This window comes from Emydura macquarii, unplaced genomic scaffold (genome assembly GCF_026122565.2).
Source record: "Emydura macquarii macquarii isolate MOO-44397 ecotype Brisbane River unplaced genomic scaffold, CSIRO-AGI_Emac_v2 contig_2171, whole genome shotgun sequence".
Taxonomy (NCBI): domain Eukaryota; kingdom Metazoa; phylum Chordata; order Testudines; family Chelidae; genus Emydura; species Emydura macquarii.
The window spans coordinates 3,312,592-3,325,188 of NW_027132308.1; the positions used below are offsets into that span (position 1 = coordinate 3,312,592).

A 12,597-nucleotide genomic window follows, 5' to 3' on the forward strand; every position below is an offset into this window, starting at 1 on the left:
GCTCCTTGTGACCCCAAAAAGACATATGGCTGCTCAGACAGAGGAGGTGGCTGCTGCCCCAGACATATTCAAGGAATAATAATCCTCACAGACAGCCCAGCTTTGGAAGTTTCAGGTTGCAAGAGCAGCACTGAAGAATGAATGACCACCTGGAACCTTTCCCTGCTGTGAAGAAATAAGCATGTGCTGTTAAACCACAAATATCATTTAAATTACACTTAAAACTTTCCCTTTTTTTCCCCCAACTTTCTAACCTTTTAGTGAATGGCAGTACTCAACTGTGGCCATTTATTCGGCCATTTAATCCCACTCATCTGTGAGAATCTTTCCTTTGCCTACAATGGGCTTTGGGTCAGATTACCAGATAGGTCCACGTAGACTATTACACACAAATGCTATGAATGCCTTGATCTTACCAAATCTCCCCAGGGTTGCACTTTTCTAGGACCTTTTTCCCAGAATACCCTTTGAGGAGCTGCTGGTCCTTTATAAATGCAGATACAAGCAAGTGCTGTCCTCAAGCAGCCATTTTGTAGGTGTGTATCTGCTGTGCTGTATGTCCTTCTCTTCCAACGGACAGGTAATCTTAGCTCCTCTTGTACTTATTCTTTAATATTTCTGAGAGGGGCAGAATCTCAGCGAATTTCATTGACGTGATATTTACTCCCTCAAATCCTTACAACAACACACTAGAAACCTCCTTCCAAATTAATCCTTTGTATTTATCATAACTATTTGTATAAAATCTTCAGTGTGCATAAACCCATGATAATCTGAACAATTTGTGAGATTTGGCTGCCAAAATTTGTTCATTATAGATCCATGCTGCTAAGATCCATCATTTAATTACACTGTAGATAGTGATATTTTTAAGAGTTTGTTTTTTTGAAGTTTGGTATCTCAGCTACTTTTGAGCCATTATTAATTTCATCCCCTCCATCATTTGTTAATTAATGCACAAATTTCTCTCTAATACTACTTTCCCCCTTGACTAACTTTTAAATGTTCATCTTAACCCCTGTAGTTTAGCATCAGGTCATTTATGTTAGCATAAAAGATTAAGTAACAACATATAATCTGAAAATTTCTTTCATGACAGATTAGAAAGATCTCCAAAAATACCATGCCCAAGAATAATTTAGAGATCATGCAGCCACTGTGCTGTCTCTGTATATGATGGAAACCACTTCAAGCCAGGGGGTGCTGTACCCCCTGCCCCAGAACTCTTAGTCCAGTATCTATTACTTAAAAAAATAAATAAATAAAAAAGGTATAAAACCATACACTGCAAAAAAGATTCCAAGACCTTTTTAAAAAGGCTATGTATCGGACTGAAAATAGTTCTTAGACCAAGATTCTTTTGCAATGTTTGAAACCCAAACATTGGAGCACTCACTAGAATACTGAAAGTGAAATGAATTAAAAGTTGTAGACTGATTTTTTTCATTGTCTACACTTAGAGAAATGCAGAAAGTAAAGCAATAAGTAGTTACCAACTGCATTAAATTTTTTAAATTCTTTCATTTGTAGTGGCCTAAATCCGTGTTGTCATTATTATCTAACTAGTCAAATTTGGGATTGGGAATATTTTGCTATATTATCTCCTGATTGTTCTAAATTTACAAATAAACTTAAAATATGGCTTTAATTGGTGTTTATTATGTTTTTTCTTTATATAGGAATTAGGTATAGTGCTCCTGTCAGCTAATTGCTAAATTATTACCTGCAAAAAAGCTAGAGTTTCAGGTGCTTAAGTAGCCCCTGGAATCATGGTTAAAGTTGCCTCCCTCACCATCAAAATCTGAAATGGTGCCCCTGAAGTAACTATTTCCAACTGTCATCAAACTCCCATACCTACCGAACTAGTAAAGGTTATGTCTTTTTTTCAGCTTTTCATAGGTTCGTTAGACATTCCCCTCTGAGCCTAATCCATCCTTCCTCTTTCTATCGTTCCAGTGCAAATAAAAGACTCCTCCTCCACCTATACACACATGCAACTAAGCACAACATTCTAAACAAGTCTGGGAGGGTGGGATGAGTTTAAACTATATAACAAAGAAATAATATATTGTACAGTGTTCATTACTGCAGTATTTACCCAATCCTGCAGTCGTATCTGCTGTAAATCTCAGAAAACATCAGCCGGAACAGCTTTCCATCCTGCCAGTCAGTTGATCACTACATCTTCAGTCTTTTGTTGGAAGAGGTAGATTATTGGAGAAATGAAAGCTATTTCAAAGGTACTGCAATGCTAGTTCTGTAAATACAAGTTCCTTCAGTGAATATTTTCCCCAAAATGAAATGAACTGAAATAACTCAATTTTAAGGAAAATCAGTGCATGCATGAATAAAAGCAATGATTTTGGTTCTTTTACTGTTTACAACAGTGAGTTATAAATAATGTCATGGTACTTTTGTACCATTATTTCACTTTTTTCAATGAGAGCTATTTTTCTTGAATATGGATCAAATATCAACAAGAAAAAAAAGGAATGATCAATTTCAAACTGTATAAATAGAAAAGGCTGAGAGCATAATAATAGGTCTGCCTCCATTTTCAGAGAACTTTGCCAAAAATGTTAATCTTAGATACAAATAAAAATTGATGCTAGATCTGAAAACCTATCCTTAATTGCTTTGAAAGTAGGTGTTAGTTCTCTTTCTTTCTTTCTTTCCTTTTTTTTTTTTTTTCCCTGGAAGTAATTCAGTGTGACTGCTTCAGCATATGGTGATTTGAAACTGAAGAAAAGTTTCATTAGCATCAGGACATCTACTTGTGCTTAAATTCCATAAGTCTTTCTGGTCTGACAGAAGAAAATGACATGCTCTCTGGTCACAAGAATAGATGACTAATTGAGTTTTCTCTGAAAATGACTGCAAGCTTCTGTGAGATTAGATTTTTTTCTAACTTTTGAATTATTTCCAGTTCCAATGCAGACTAAAAGTTAGACCAAGAAAACTGAACCAAGTAGAGCAGAACAATACCATAAGAATACCTAGTGTGCCCCAGAAAATGTGTTTGTATATCAGATTGCAATACATATCATACTGATTCAAGTCTCAATGCCACATACTTCTCATAAAGCAAACCAAATTGTGAAAATCAAAAATTGCCAAGGTTGGGTAGTACTGCAGCTCAGCTCAATCGGAGCCATCCAGTCATACCTGGGAAGTTGTATGACTGCTCACCCAGCACTGCTCACCCAGCACTAGTCTAAATGAAAGTATCCAATAGAAAGAATGGCTTTTATTTTTTAATTATATAAACTGTCAGCAAACTGAAGGCTTTTACAATAGCAAGAGTTGTAAATTGGAAATTCCTACAATTTCACTCATTAGAAAACTGTAGGAAGCACAGTATGTATTTGCCCTTTACGATCTAAAACAAAATCAGAAAAAGGAGGGAAATGTTTTGTGATATTATAGTTCAGTCCTTTCATTAAAGTCAATGGAAGTTTTCCCTGAGCAAGGATTACAGGATCGGGACATTCATTTATAGACAGACAGATAGATATAGATAGATAGGAAACGACCCAAACTTGTTCCACTTAATTAAAGGAAATTTCACCATTGACTTTTCAGGGAATAGAACTGAACCTTAAGTTTGTAACAGAAAAACAATAGCATAGCCTTAAGTACAGAGTAAAATATTTCATTTTTATTTGCTGCTTTTTTCTTTTTTTTTTTAAATAAAAACATAAAAGTGTAATGCCTAAGTTGCAATTTTAAACTACAGCTCTTAGTAGAGAGTGACGCAGGGATATAACACCCCAGCTGCTGCAAACATTGGCCTCAGTTACGTATATATGTTAGATTCCTTTATGTTCAGTTAAACTCTCTTAGACTCACACTAATGATACCTAAGGGGGTCTAAGTTGGTATTGCTTACATGCTGAACAACTGGAAGGATACGTAAGAAGGTTTACGATTAACTGAAGTTTAGTGGCTGGCTGAATGACAAAGGCTAAAGAAGAACAATGGCAACTTTTCTGCCCAATGCCAGCACCCGCAGGGTCTGTTCCCCCTCCCTAACAACCCTCATTGGTTGCTCCAGGCTCCTTCTCTCAACAACCTTAGGCTCTCTCACTTACTCCAACAATGACTGCAGCATTCACAGCTACCCCCAACAATTTGGCCCATCCCATAGAGCATTCTCAGGTTCACACCAGAAACCCCTAACACAACCTGCTGCTCTGAAATGTCCCCTATCCTAATTACAGTTGCATCCCACCAAGCTACTTTTAGCTCTCTGCCCCTATACGTCCTCCTCCACCATTTCTTAGTGGGGAAGAGAATAAGCTCCCATTTCCACTGCTTGGGGAAACCCACCCTGCAAGGGGAATCAGTGACTTTTCAGAGAGCTGCCCGAAGCTGCACATTCTACAACTCTTGTATTTGGCTCCGGGAGAGCCCTCAATAAATTCCGGAAAACCCAGGACTCCGGCCAAAAGCAAGAGGCCTGATTCCTTTTTTACTTACATTTTCAAAATAAAAGTACATGTGACATTTCAGATCATTTATAATTGTAAACATCAGAAGAAGAGCGATCACTTCTGAAACCCTACTGCTTTTGGTTGACATTGAAGGAATGAGTCAATTTATTAGTGTAATTTATATGACTATTTTGCCCAAGAGAGACAAGCTTTCGAGCTACTCAGAGCTCTTCTTCAGGTTTGAGAAAGGTACTGCAAGCGTCACAGCTAAAAAAAGCTTGAAACAAAAGATATTACCTCACCCACCTTGTCTCTCTAATAGCCTGAGACCAACCCAGCTACATATTTTGCCCAAGAAGAGTTGCATATGGGGTGTCAAGAGGGCTAATGTGTTCTAACATCTCCCAATTCTCTCATAAGATTCCTACTGAAGCACTCAATTTAATGCAGAAGTAAAATGAGGTTTGGATTTGATTTGATTTATTTTTTGGAACCCTAAAATAGAGTTTTAAAGACAAATCTCTAGGTAACTGCCTGATTGAAAAACATAAAACCAATGTAGTGTATTTGTTAATGGCTAATGATATAAAAAATATTTCTTCAAATATGCTATAATTAACATTGCATTTTACTAACTCTTCGCTTGATATAAAATTTGCATTGGTAGATGTTATGCAAAGTTAGATCTTTTTCTCATAGAGGATATACTGTAAATTGTTAATCTAATTTAAGAAAGAAAGAAAAGCTTATACAAACAACAATGTGACTATGCACGTTTCAAAATTCAATTAAGGCAAAAAGAAAAAACGTTACACAAGGGGGTCTCTACTACAACAGATGGGGAAAATTTTCAGGACAGTGTATGGCACAGTAGACATGATGCAAGAGTTGCCATCACTCTCTTTAGAACATATTGAAAATGTAGCCTCTTGATTATGTGGGGAAATGTTTTTCTTTCAACTGCAGGCAAAACACAACAAAAAGCTTCATTTGGTTTAAATTTAAAGTACTGAGGTAATTTTATGCCTCAAGAGATTAGTAATTGGGCTTTTAACTTCCAAATCAGATGTTTCAATCTGGCCTACGTCCATGGTGCCTGAAAGTCATTACCATGTGAGACCCCATTCTACATTTATTGGCAAACAAAACACCCACTGAAGTCAACGGTAGTTTTGGATGCACAAAAAATTGACAATAAGCCTCTTACTTACTATTTGGTGGCTTTTGTGAAGTGAAAGTTCTCAGTTCAATTCCCACAGGACAGTTTTGGGGGCAAAATAAATAACAGCACCACAGCTACTACTGGACCTTTGTTTGGTGTCTTAGCAGAGCGGCAAGCAGTGAATGGGCACCTACTACATCTCTCCATATCAGGATGGTGCACATTGGCAAGGTGATGTGAGGAAGCTTGCCCTTTCATTATCTGTTCCTATATCTGTTCTCTGGAGTAATGGAAGTGTTCGTGTGATGTCAAATCTGGCATCTTTTATGAATACTGCATACATTTTTTTAAAAAATAGATTGAAACTATTGTACTGAATGAAATGAGAACAAAAGACCCTACTATTAAAACCTTCAAAAAGGTGTATTAGCTAAAGCAGCTAATTAAAGAGAAGCTCACCTGCGATGGACAGGCGGGGCTTCTACAAAAGACAGGAAATTGGAAGCAGAAGTGGCAGCAGGAAGAAGTCTGCAGTTACTCCTGGGGGCTGCAGAGGTGAGTTGCCTAAAGTTATTCCCTGGAATGAGGGAGTGAAGAGCCTGGCAAACCCAGAAGAGTGGAGAAGGCCAGGAGGTACAGAAGTAGCTCAGGGAAAGGCTACAAGGTGCAGGGAATGGAATTTGGCTGCTGTGTCCCTCTGGTTCCTGAGCTGGAACCTGGAGTACAGGCTTGGCCTGGGTTCCCCTGCCTACCACTGTGGCAGTGAAGCGGAAGACTGCCTGAGACTGCTTGATACACCTTTCCCCCTCTGCTCCCTCCAGAAGGGGAAACCACAATAGTGACCTGGTCAGAGGGCTGAATCACAAAGAGGATGCTGCGGTTCCTGGAGCAAAAGAAGGGCTGCAGAGGAGAAACTGACGGTGTGATCCAGCGGTGAGTAGAGCAAACTCATCAGACATACAGAGTATAAAAAGAGAGACGAAACTATGTATTATAAGTTTGACTGCTCAGTAATGAAAGCCACTTACCAGAAAAAATAATCATTTAGCTTCCATTCTGCTCATTCAATTGTGGTTTTGAGCCTTATTTGTTATATTCCAACTTTCTATGTAAAATGATGCAGAAAGTCTGAACTCTTCATCAAATATCTGCATTTTCTGAGTTCCTGGAGGTCCTTCCTGGACAGGGTGGCCAGCAGTGGTTAGGTAGTGCAACTTCCAGATCATTTTATTCATAATGATCTGAAGATATGAACTCCCTGAACCTTTCCACTCTCAACTGCCTACATAGTACCCACTGCTAAGGGCACCTCCTAGATTTCCTTAGAATAGCCCTCTGATTGGGATTTATAGAGCTCAGGGTATACTTTTAATGGGGTTTAAATCATGGAGTTATAGAGACTCTCTTGGTGGCTATATGGTATATTAGATATAACTGTGCAATCACTTTCCCCCTCCCCCTTGTTTCTGCATGATGATTATTATAGTTCTACTCCCTTCAGCATCACCCAGTGGAGAAGAGCATAGTGGCTTTTTTACAGCTTGACCCAGTTGCCACTGATGTCAATGGGAACATTTCTTTAATTTCAGTAAGAACTGGATTGGACCCTTTGAGACTAAATATCAGCCATAATTATATACTAATATAGCAGTGCTTCATATACGGAAGAAAGCACCAATTTTATATTATAGCTCTATTTATGACTTCTTACAAGATCAAAATTCCAGTCTTTATGTAAAATATCCATTGTTCTGTGTATAAATCTACAGTAGAACCTCAGAGTTACAAACACTTCAGGAATAGAGATTGTTCATAACTCTGAAATGTTCATAACTCTGAACAAAACGTTCTGATTGTTCTTTCAAAAGTTTACAGCTAAACATTGACTTAATGCAACTTTGAAACGTTACTATGCAGAAGAAAAATGCTGTTTTCTCTTTATTTTTTTAGTAATATTGTACTATATCTGCTGGTTTTTGGGGGGTCCCTGCTGCTGCCTGATTGTGTACTGGTTTCAAATGTGGTGTGTGGTTGATCAGTCAGTTTGTAACTCTGGTGTTTGTAACTCTGAGGTTCTACTGTATTGACTTATTTAGTGGAAGCTCACTCCAAAAGTATAGAATGTAATAAATATAATGAAATCAAAAGAGAAAAGTAGAGGAGGAGAGAGTATGCATGTCAGGAAAAATGTTTTCTCAAACAACATCACCCACAATATCTAGCAGAAATGAGAAAATTACATCTGTTCTAGGACATTCCAGCAGAAATTACTTGTAAATAAGTAATATAAAGTGAGCTGTATCTTGCAGCTTTGCATTCAGCTACTGATAGAACTCATCCCAGAACTCCTCCAGGGCCATATATACTGTGCATCACATAGCAAAGATCAGAGTGGAAAAATAGCAATAGTATGCTAGAACACATTGGCAGAGGACATAAGACTGAGCACTAGATATCTACAAAGATGGATTTTTTGGAAGAATGTGTTCCGGTCTAGTACAGTAGTCCCTTTATCTAATAAGATACAGAACACGGTCAAATGTGCATAAATCATTTTGTGTTTGTTCCATTTGTACTATATGTGGCTGGGATTGGAGTACTTTGTTTGTGTCAAAGAGAAGAAATATTAGTGTTAAGATAAAGAAAGACTAGTCTTGTGCCACAGGCAGTATGTTCACCTCCACCAATCTACAATCCGAAACAAGCTCCAAATGGCTAAGGGGGTCTGGAAGATCAGATACTGCATTTAGCAAAGGAAATGCCCTGTGCTAAAATTCAGCTCACCACAGTGAAATAAAATTGTGTTTCAAACATCAGCTACAAAAAACATACCAAGCAATATTGCCAAAAAAGATTATTGTTATTCAGATGAACTATCCTGGCACAAAGTGAACTGAAGTGGAAGTGTTATCTACTGGCCAGAATGTTTATCTGCTGGCCAGTAATGAGGAGTGGGAGTTAGGACTGTCTAGTTCTGTTCCTGAGTAACTCTACTATTAACTCATTGTGTGAACTTGGGCACTTAACCTCTCTGTGCACCAGCCTTTCCATCTGCTATCTGAGATGGTTGATAGTTCAGTAATTCAAAGGGGTGTCACTAGGTTTACCATATTAATACTGAAAGATCACTTTTTGAAATCCTGGGATACCTATGAGATACTATAGGTGCTGCATTTATATAGCTATCTGAAGAATGAAAAATGTTTTGCACATAATTTCAAAATGTGGTTTTCATTTCAAAGGGTTCAAAATGAGAGCACTTTTCATTTTTTGTAAATTTTGCCACTTGCTCAAATAAAAATATTTTTTAAAAATTTGTAAAGGTTGTCAACATTTTTTGTTTATCAAAAATCTAGTTCAATAAACAAGAAAAAAAATTTATGCAGAAATTTCTACAATGTCATCAATGTTAGCAAATCTTATGGTTTTGAAAAAGACCATATTTGGATGAAAAAATTTTTTGCTTGAAAAATTGACCTGCTCTACTAAATTAATTTAGAAATCCATGATCACATCATAATCCCACAAAAAAAAAATAGTAATCTGTTAATCATTTTTGTTACTCAATCATATCAAAGGTCTAGAAATCATGACCAATGAAGAAAGATTGAAAAAATTGGGTTTCTTTAGTCTGGAAAGAGAAGACTGAGGGAGGACCTGATAACAGTTTTTCAAGCACATAAAAGGTTGTTGCAAGGAAGAGTGAGAAGAATTGACCTCTGAGGATAGGACAAGAGGCAGTGTGGTTAAATTGCAGCAAGGGTGGTTTAGGTTGGACATCAGGAAAAGCTTCCTAGTTGTCAGGGTAGTTAAGCATTGGAAGAAATTGCCTAGGGAGATTGTCTAACCTGCTCTTAAAAATCTCCATTGATGGAGATTCCACAAACACCTGCCAGGGATGGTCTAGATAATACTTAGCCTTGCCATGAGTGCAGGGGACTGGACTAGAAGACCTCTTGAGGTGCCTCCTTGGCCTGTGATTGTCCTACGATTGTTCAACAAATATTAGCTGTTAATACAGATCTTCTCTTTGTTTTTCAATATCTTTGTTGGTGTTTTCTTCATTTGACAGTTTTCTTTCAGGTTTTGTTTCAAGGCACTGAGAAGAGGTAACTGGCATGGAACTGGGCACTGTAGCTCACCAAGGGGCTAACCTGCAAGATGTTGATCGTCTCCTACTGGTGCTAAGTATCCTCTACTCCCATGAGGTTAAGTGAGAGTTGTTGGTTCTGAGCATTTCTTAGGAGGTGCTCGGAACTTTGTAGGTTTAGGTTCCCACCTGATATTATTTTTAAAGAGAGCATTGGAAGAATGAACACATCCCTCTCAAATGTTATCTAGTTTTTACTAAATCTGTTTCTTCAGTTACTTTGTTACTCTGCATTTTTGCTTACTGAGGACAATATTCACTGTTTGCCTACCATGAGCAATGGGAAAACATAACTATTGGAATAGGGTCAGGGACAGAGACGTGAAGGAGAGCTAGTTCTCTATTACGCTGCCCAATTGAAGTTTAAGCCTCTATGTATTTAAAGGCGGGGGCTGTAAAATGGTGCCGCTGTTCTGCGATACTGTATTTTCCCCACCACACTGTAAGCAAAGCTGATTAGATATCTAGCTGGATATTAATACTGGTTTTGGAAGAATGGCACCCTGATCCTTGAGAAGAACTCTAGGTAATACCACAATACAAATAATTGATGATGATGATGATGGACACTGCACTAGGGAAAGTAGTTAATGGTGTAGGTGGTATTACTGATATTCATATTAATATACTGTTGGAGGAAGGAGACCAGTATATTGTGCATAGTTTCCCGAATGTCTGTATTGATTCCAGCAAATCCATTGGTTCTAAGATTGTAGCTCTTGTTCGTTACACTGGAGAGAGGGAACAACCTCCTCCACCCAGTGGAATGATGAACAGTAAACTTTGAACAGAAACTCACCAAGTTTCTTTCCCCCTACTTTTAGGGAAGAATTCACCAAGAATTTCTCTCTCACCTGCGTTAGCAGCATAGTCTTTTCCTGATGTATTTCCTGTGTCTGTTTTACACTGTGGTAGCTAAATAATAGTTTGCTAGGCTTTTGGGGTTTGTTGGTTTTGGTTTTTTTTTCTTTTTGTTGTCGGCAAGAGAAACAGTGGAATAAATGGGATAAAGAAACCTAAATCAGATTCTGAATAGTATTTGTTTAAAATCTGCACTGGTTTAGCTAAAAGTGACAACCGTCTTCTTGGGGTCCCGAAATCAAGGTCATTTTGGTGTCCATTAAACTATTTGTATCAACTAGTTGAAGACCTCTGCCATATGCCACGAGGGGATGGCCAATGATTAGTCCCTGATGTCAAAATGAAGTAGTTTTTATTATTGTATATCCTTTTTGAAGCATGCAAGGAGTATTCCATACGAAATGTAGGAGTGAGTATTCGGAACCACCAGTGCTTGTAATACCTTATTCAGTAATTCCACTCTATTAATCTCTTCAGCTGTAAAATTATTTTACAAGTGCTCTTCAATCACTTCAGTTTCATTTTGGTGCTGTTTCTTCAGAATCCTGCCCTTACTGGAATAAAAGATGGCTGATAAGGACTGTAAGATTATTACAGGTTAGCTGTTTGCAGTACTACAGTTTAGATTATGTCATCAGCTCCATTATAAAACTGCTTTCTTTAGAGTTATATAACTTGGCTCTAAAAGTTTGTTGTGGGCTGAAACTTGGCATAAAAGATATTAACAAAGAAGCAAATGTATTGTGCAGAATTTGCAAACAAAATGGCTTTAATTATGTGTAGAAAATACAGCATGTCATAGATTTCAGGTTCTTTTGGTGTTAATATAACTCAACAAATAGGTTTAATTTAGAAGACTGCTCTAACACATAGAGCGAAATATCAGTTTATGCCATGTATCATTCTTTATATTTTTAGATTTGTTTTTTAAAAGTACTTCTCCGAAACTCAAGATTCAAGTAAAAAACACTTTAAGTATACATACTAATTGCCTATTAGCCCAATGGTCACATTAACAAACATTTCCCAGCAGAACAATATTTACCTCTCAAACCACCCAGTCATTCAAACAGACTGCTCAAAAAGAACCTGGACAAAATAGACAGGCCTTGCCACATGCCCTGAAAGCCAACAAATTCTGGCACCACAAAAGAAAGGAGCAAGTGAATGTTGAGAATCCCATCATTGAGACTGCTCTGCCTGCAGCCCGCATACAAGCTCCTCAACTGGTTTCAACTGCCAAAATTTCATATGAGAGAGATGGTGCCTAAGATACACCATTAAGGGTTTTATAAATCAAAATCAATACCTTGAATTTCACCCAGATGAAATGGAAGCCAGTAGAGGCTACAGAGCAAGATACTCCAATAAACTAGCAGGCAGCTGCAATCTGCAAAAGCTGAAGTTTTTGAACCAATCTGTTCTTCTGCACAAACTAGAACAACCTGAAGGCTGCTCTAATTTGCACCTGGTTTCCCACAATGCTAAGTGGCCATCACAGTAGGTGGTGATAGCTGCAGCACAAAGTTATTCTTGCCATACCACTTTTCCTCTGTAATTTACACCCACTTAAAGGCTTCATTACACTGCTAGAGTAAAAATGAAAATGAGGATCTGGCTCTAGTTGTGTTACTATTGTTAATAACTAAGTGAAAGTAGTCCCATTTGGTTTTTTTCTTTTCCCAGGTAGGAGATTCCAAACTAGACTTTCTTTATACTGTAACGCATGGAAGACATCAAATTGCTATTTCCAGATTTTGGAACCCAGAACAGATTAAAGTATTCTCAAAAGGTAGAAAATAGCACAAAATATTCTCCATGTATTGTTACTAAAATAAGATATATATATATATATATATAAAAGAGTAAATAATGAGATCTTATGTCCATTCTGAAATCTTACATATTACATTAATTTAGAATATTTTATTCCTATATTAATCAGATTTGAAGAAGTAATTTATTTTCAAATTATTAAATATATGTGTATT

General features: G+C 37.4%; 1 protein-coding gene across 1 annotated transcript in view; it reads left to right on the forward strand.

Annotated features, from left to right (window-relative positions):
* The first annotated feature begins 6,115 nt into the window (after positions 1–6,115).
* Positions 6,116–12,597, forward strand: part of LOC137160227 (bifunctional heparan sulfate N-deacetylase/N-sulfotransferase 3) — a 127,924-nt gene continuing 121,442 nt past the window's right edge. The window contains exons 1-2 of the mRNA XM_067558684.1: positions 6,116–6,150; positions 6,417–6,528. The gene's annotated coding sequence lies outside the window, so the exon portion shown is untranslated. The remainder of the gene's footprint in view (positions 6,151–6,416; positions 6,529–12,597) is intronic.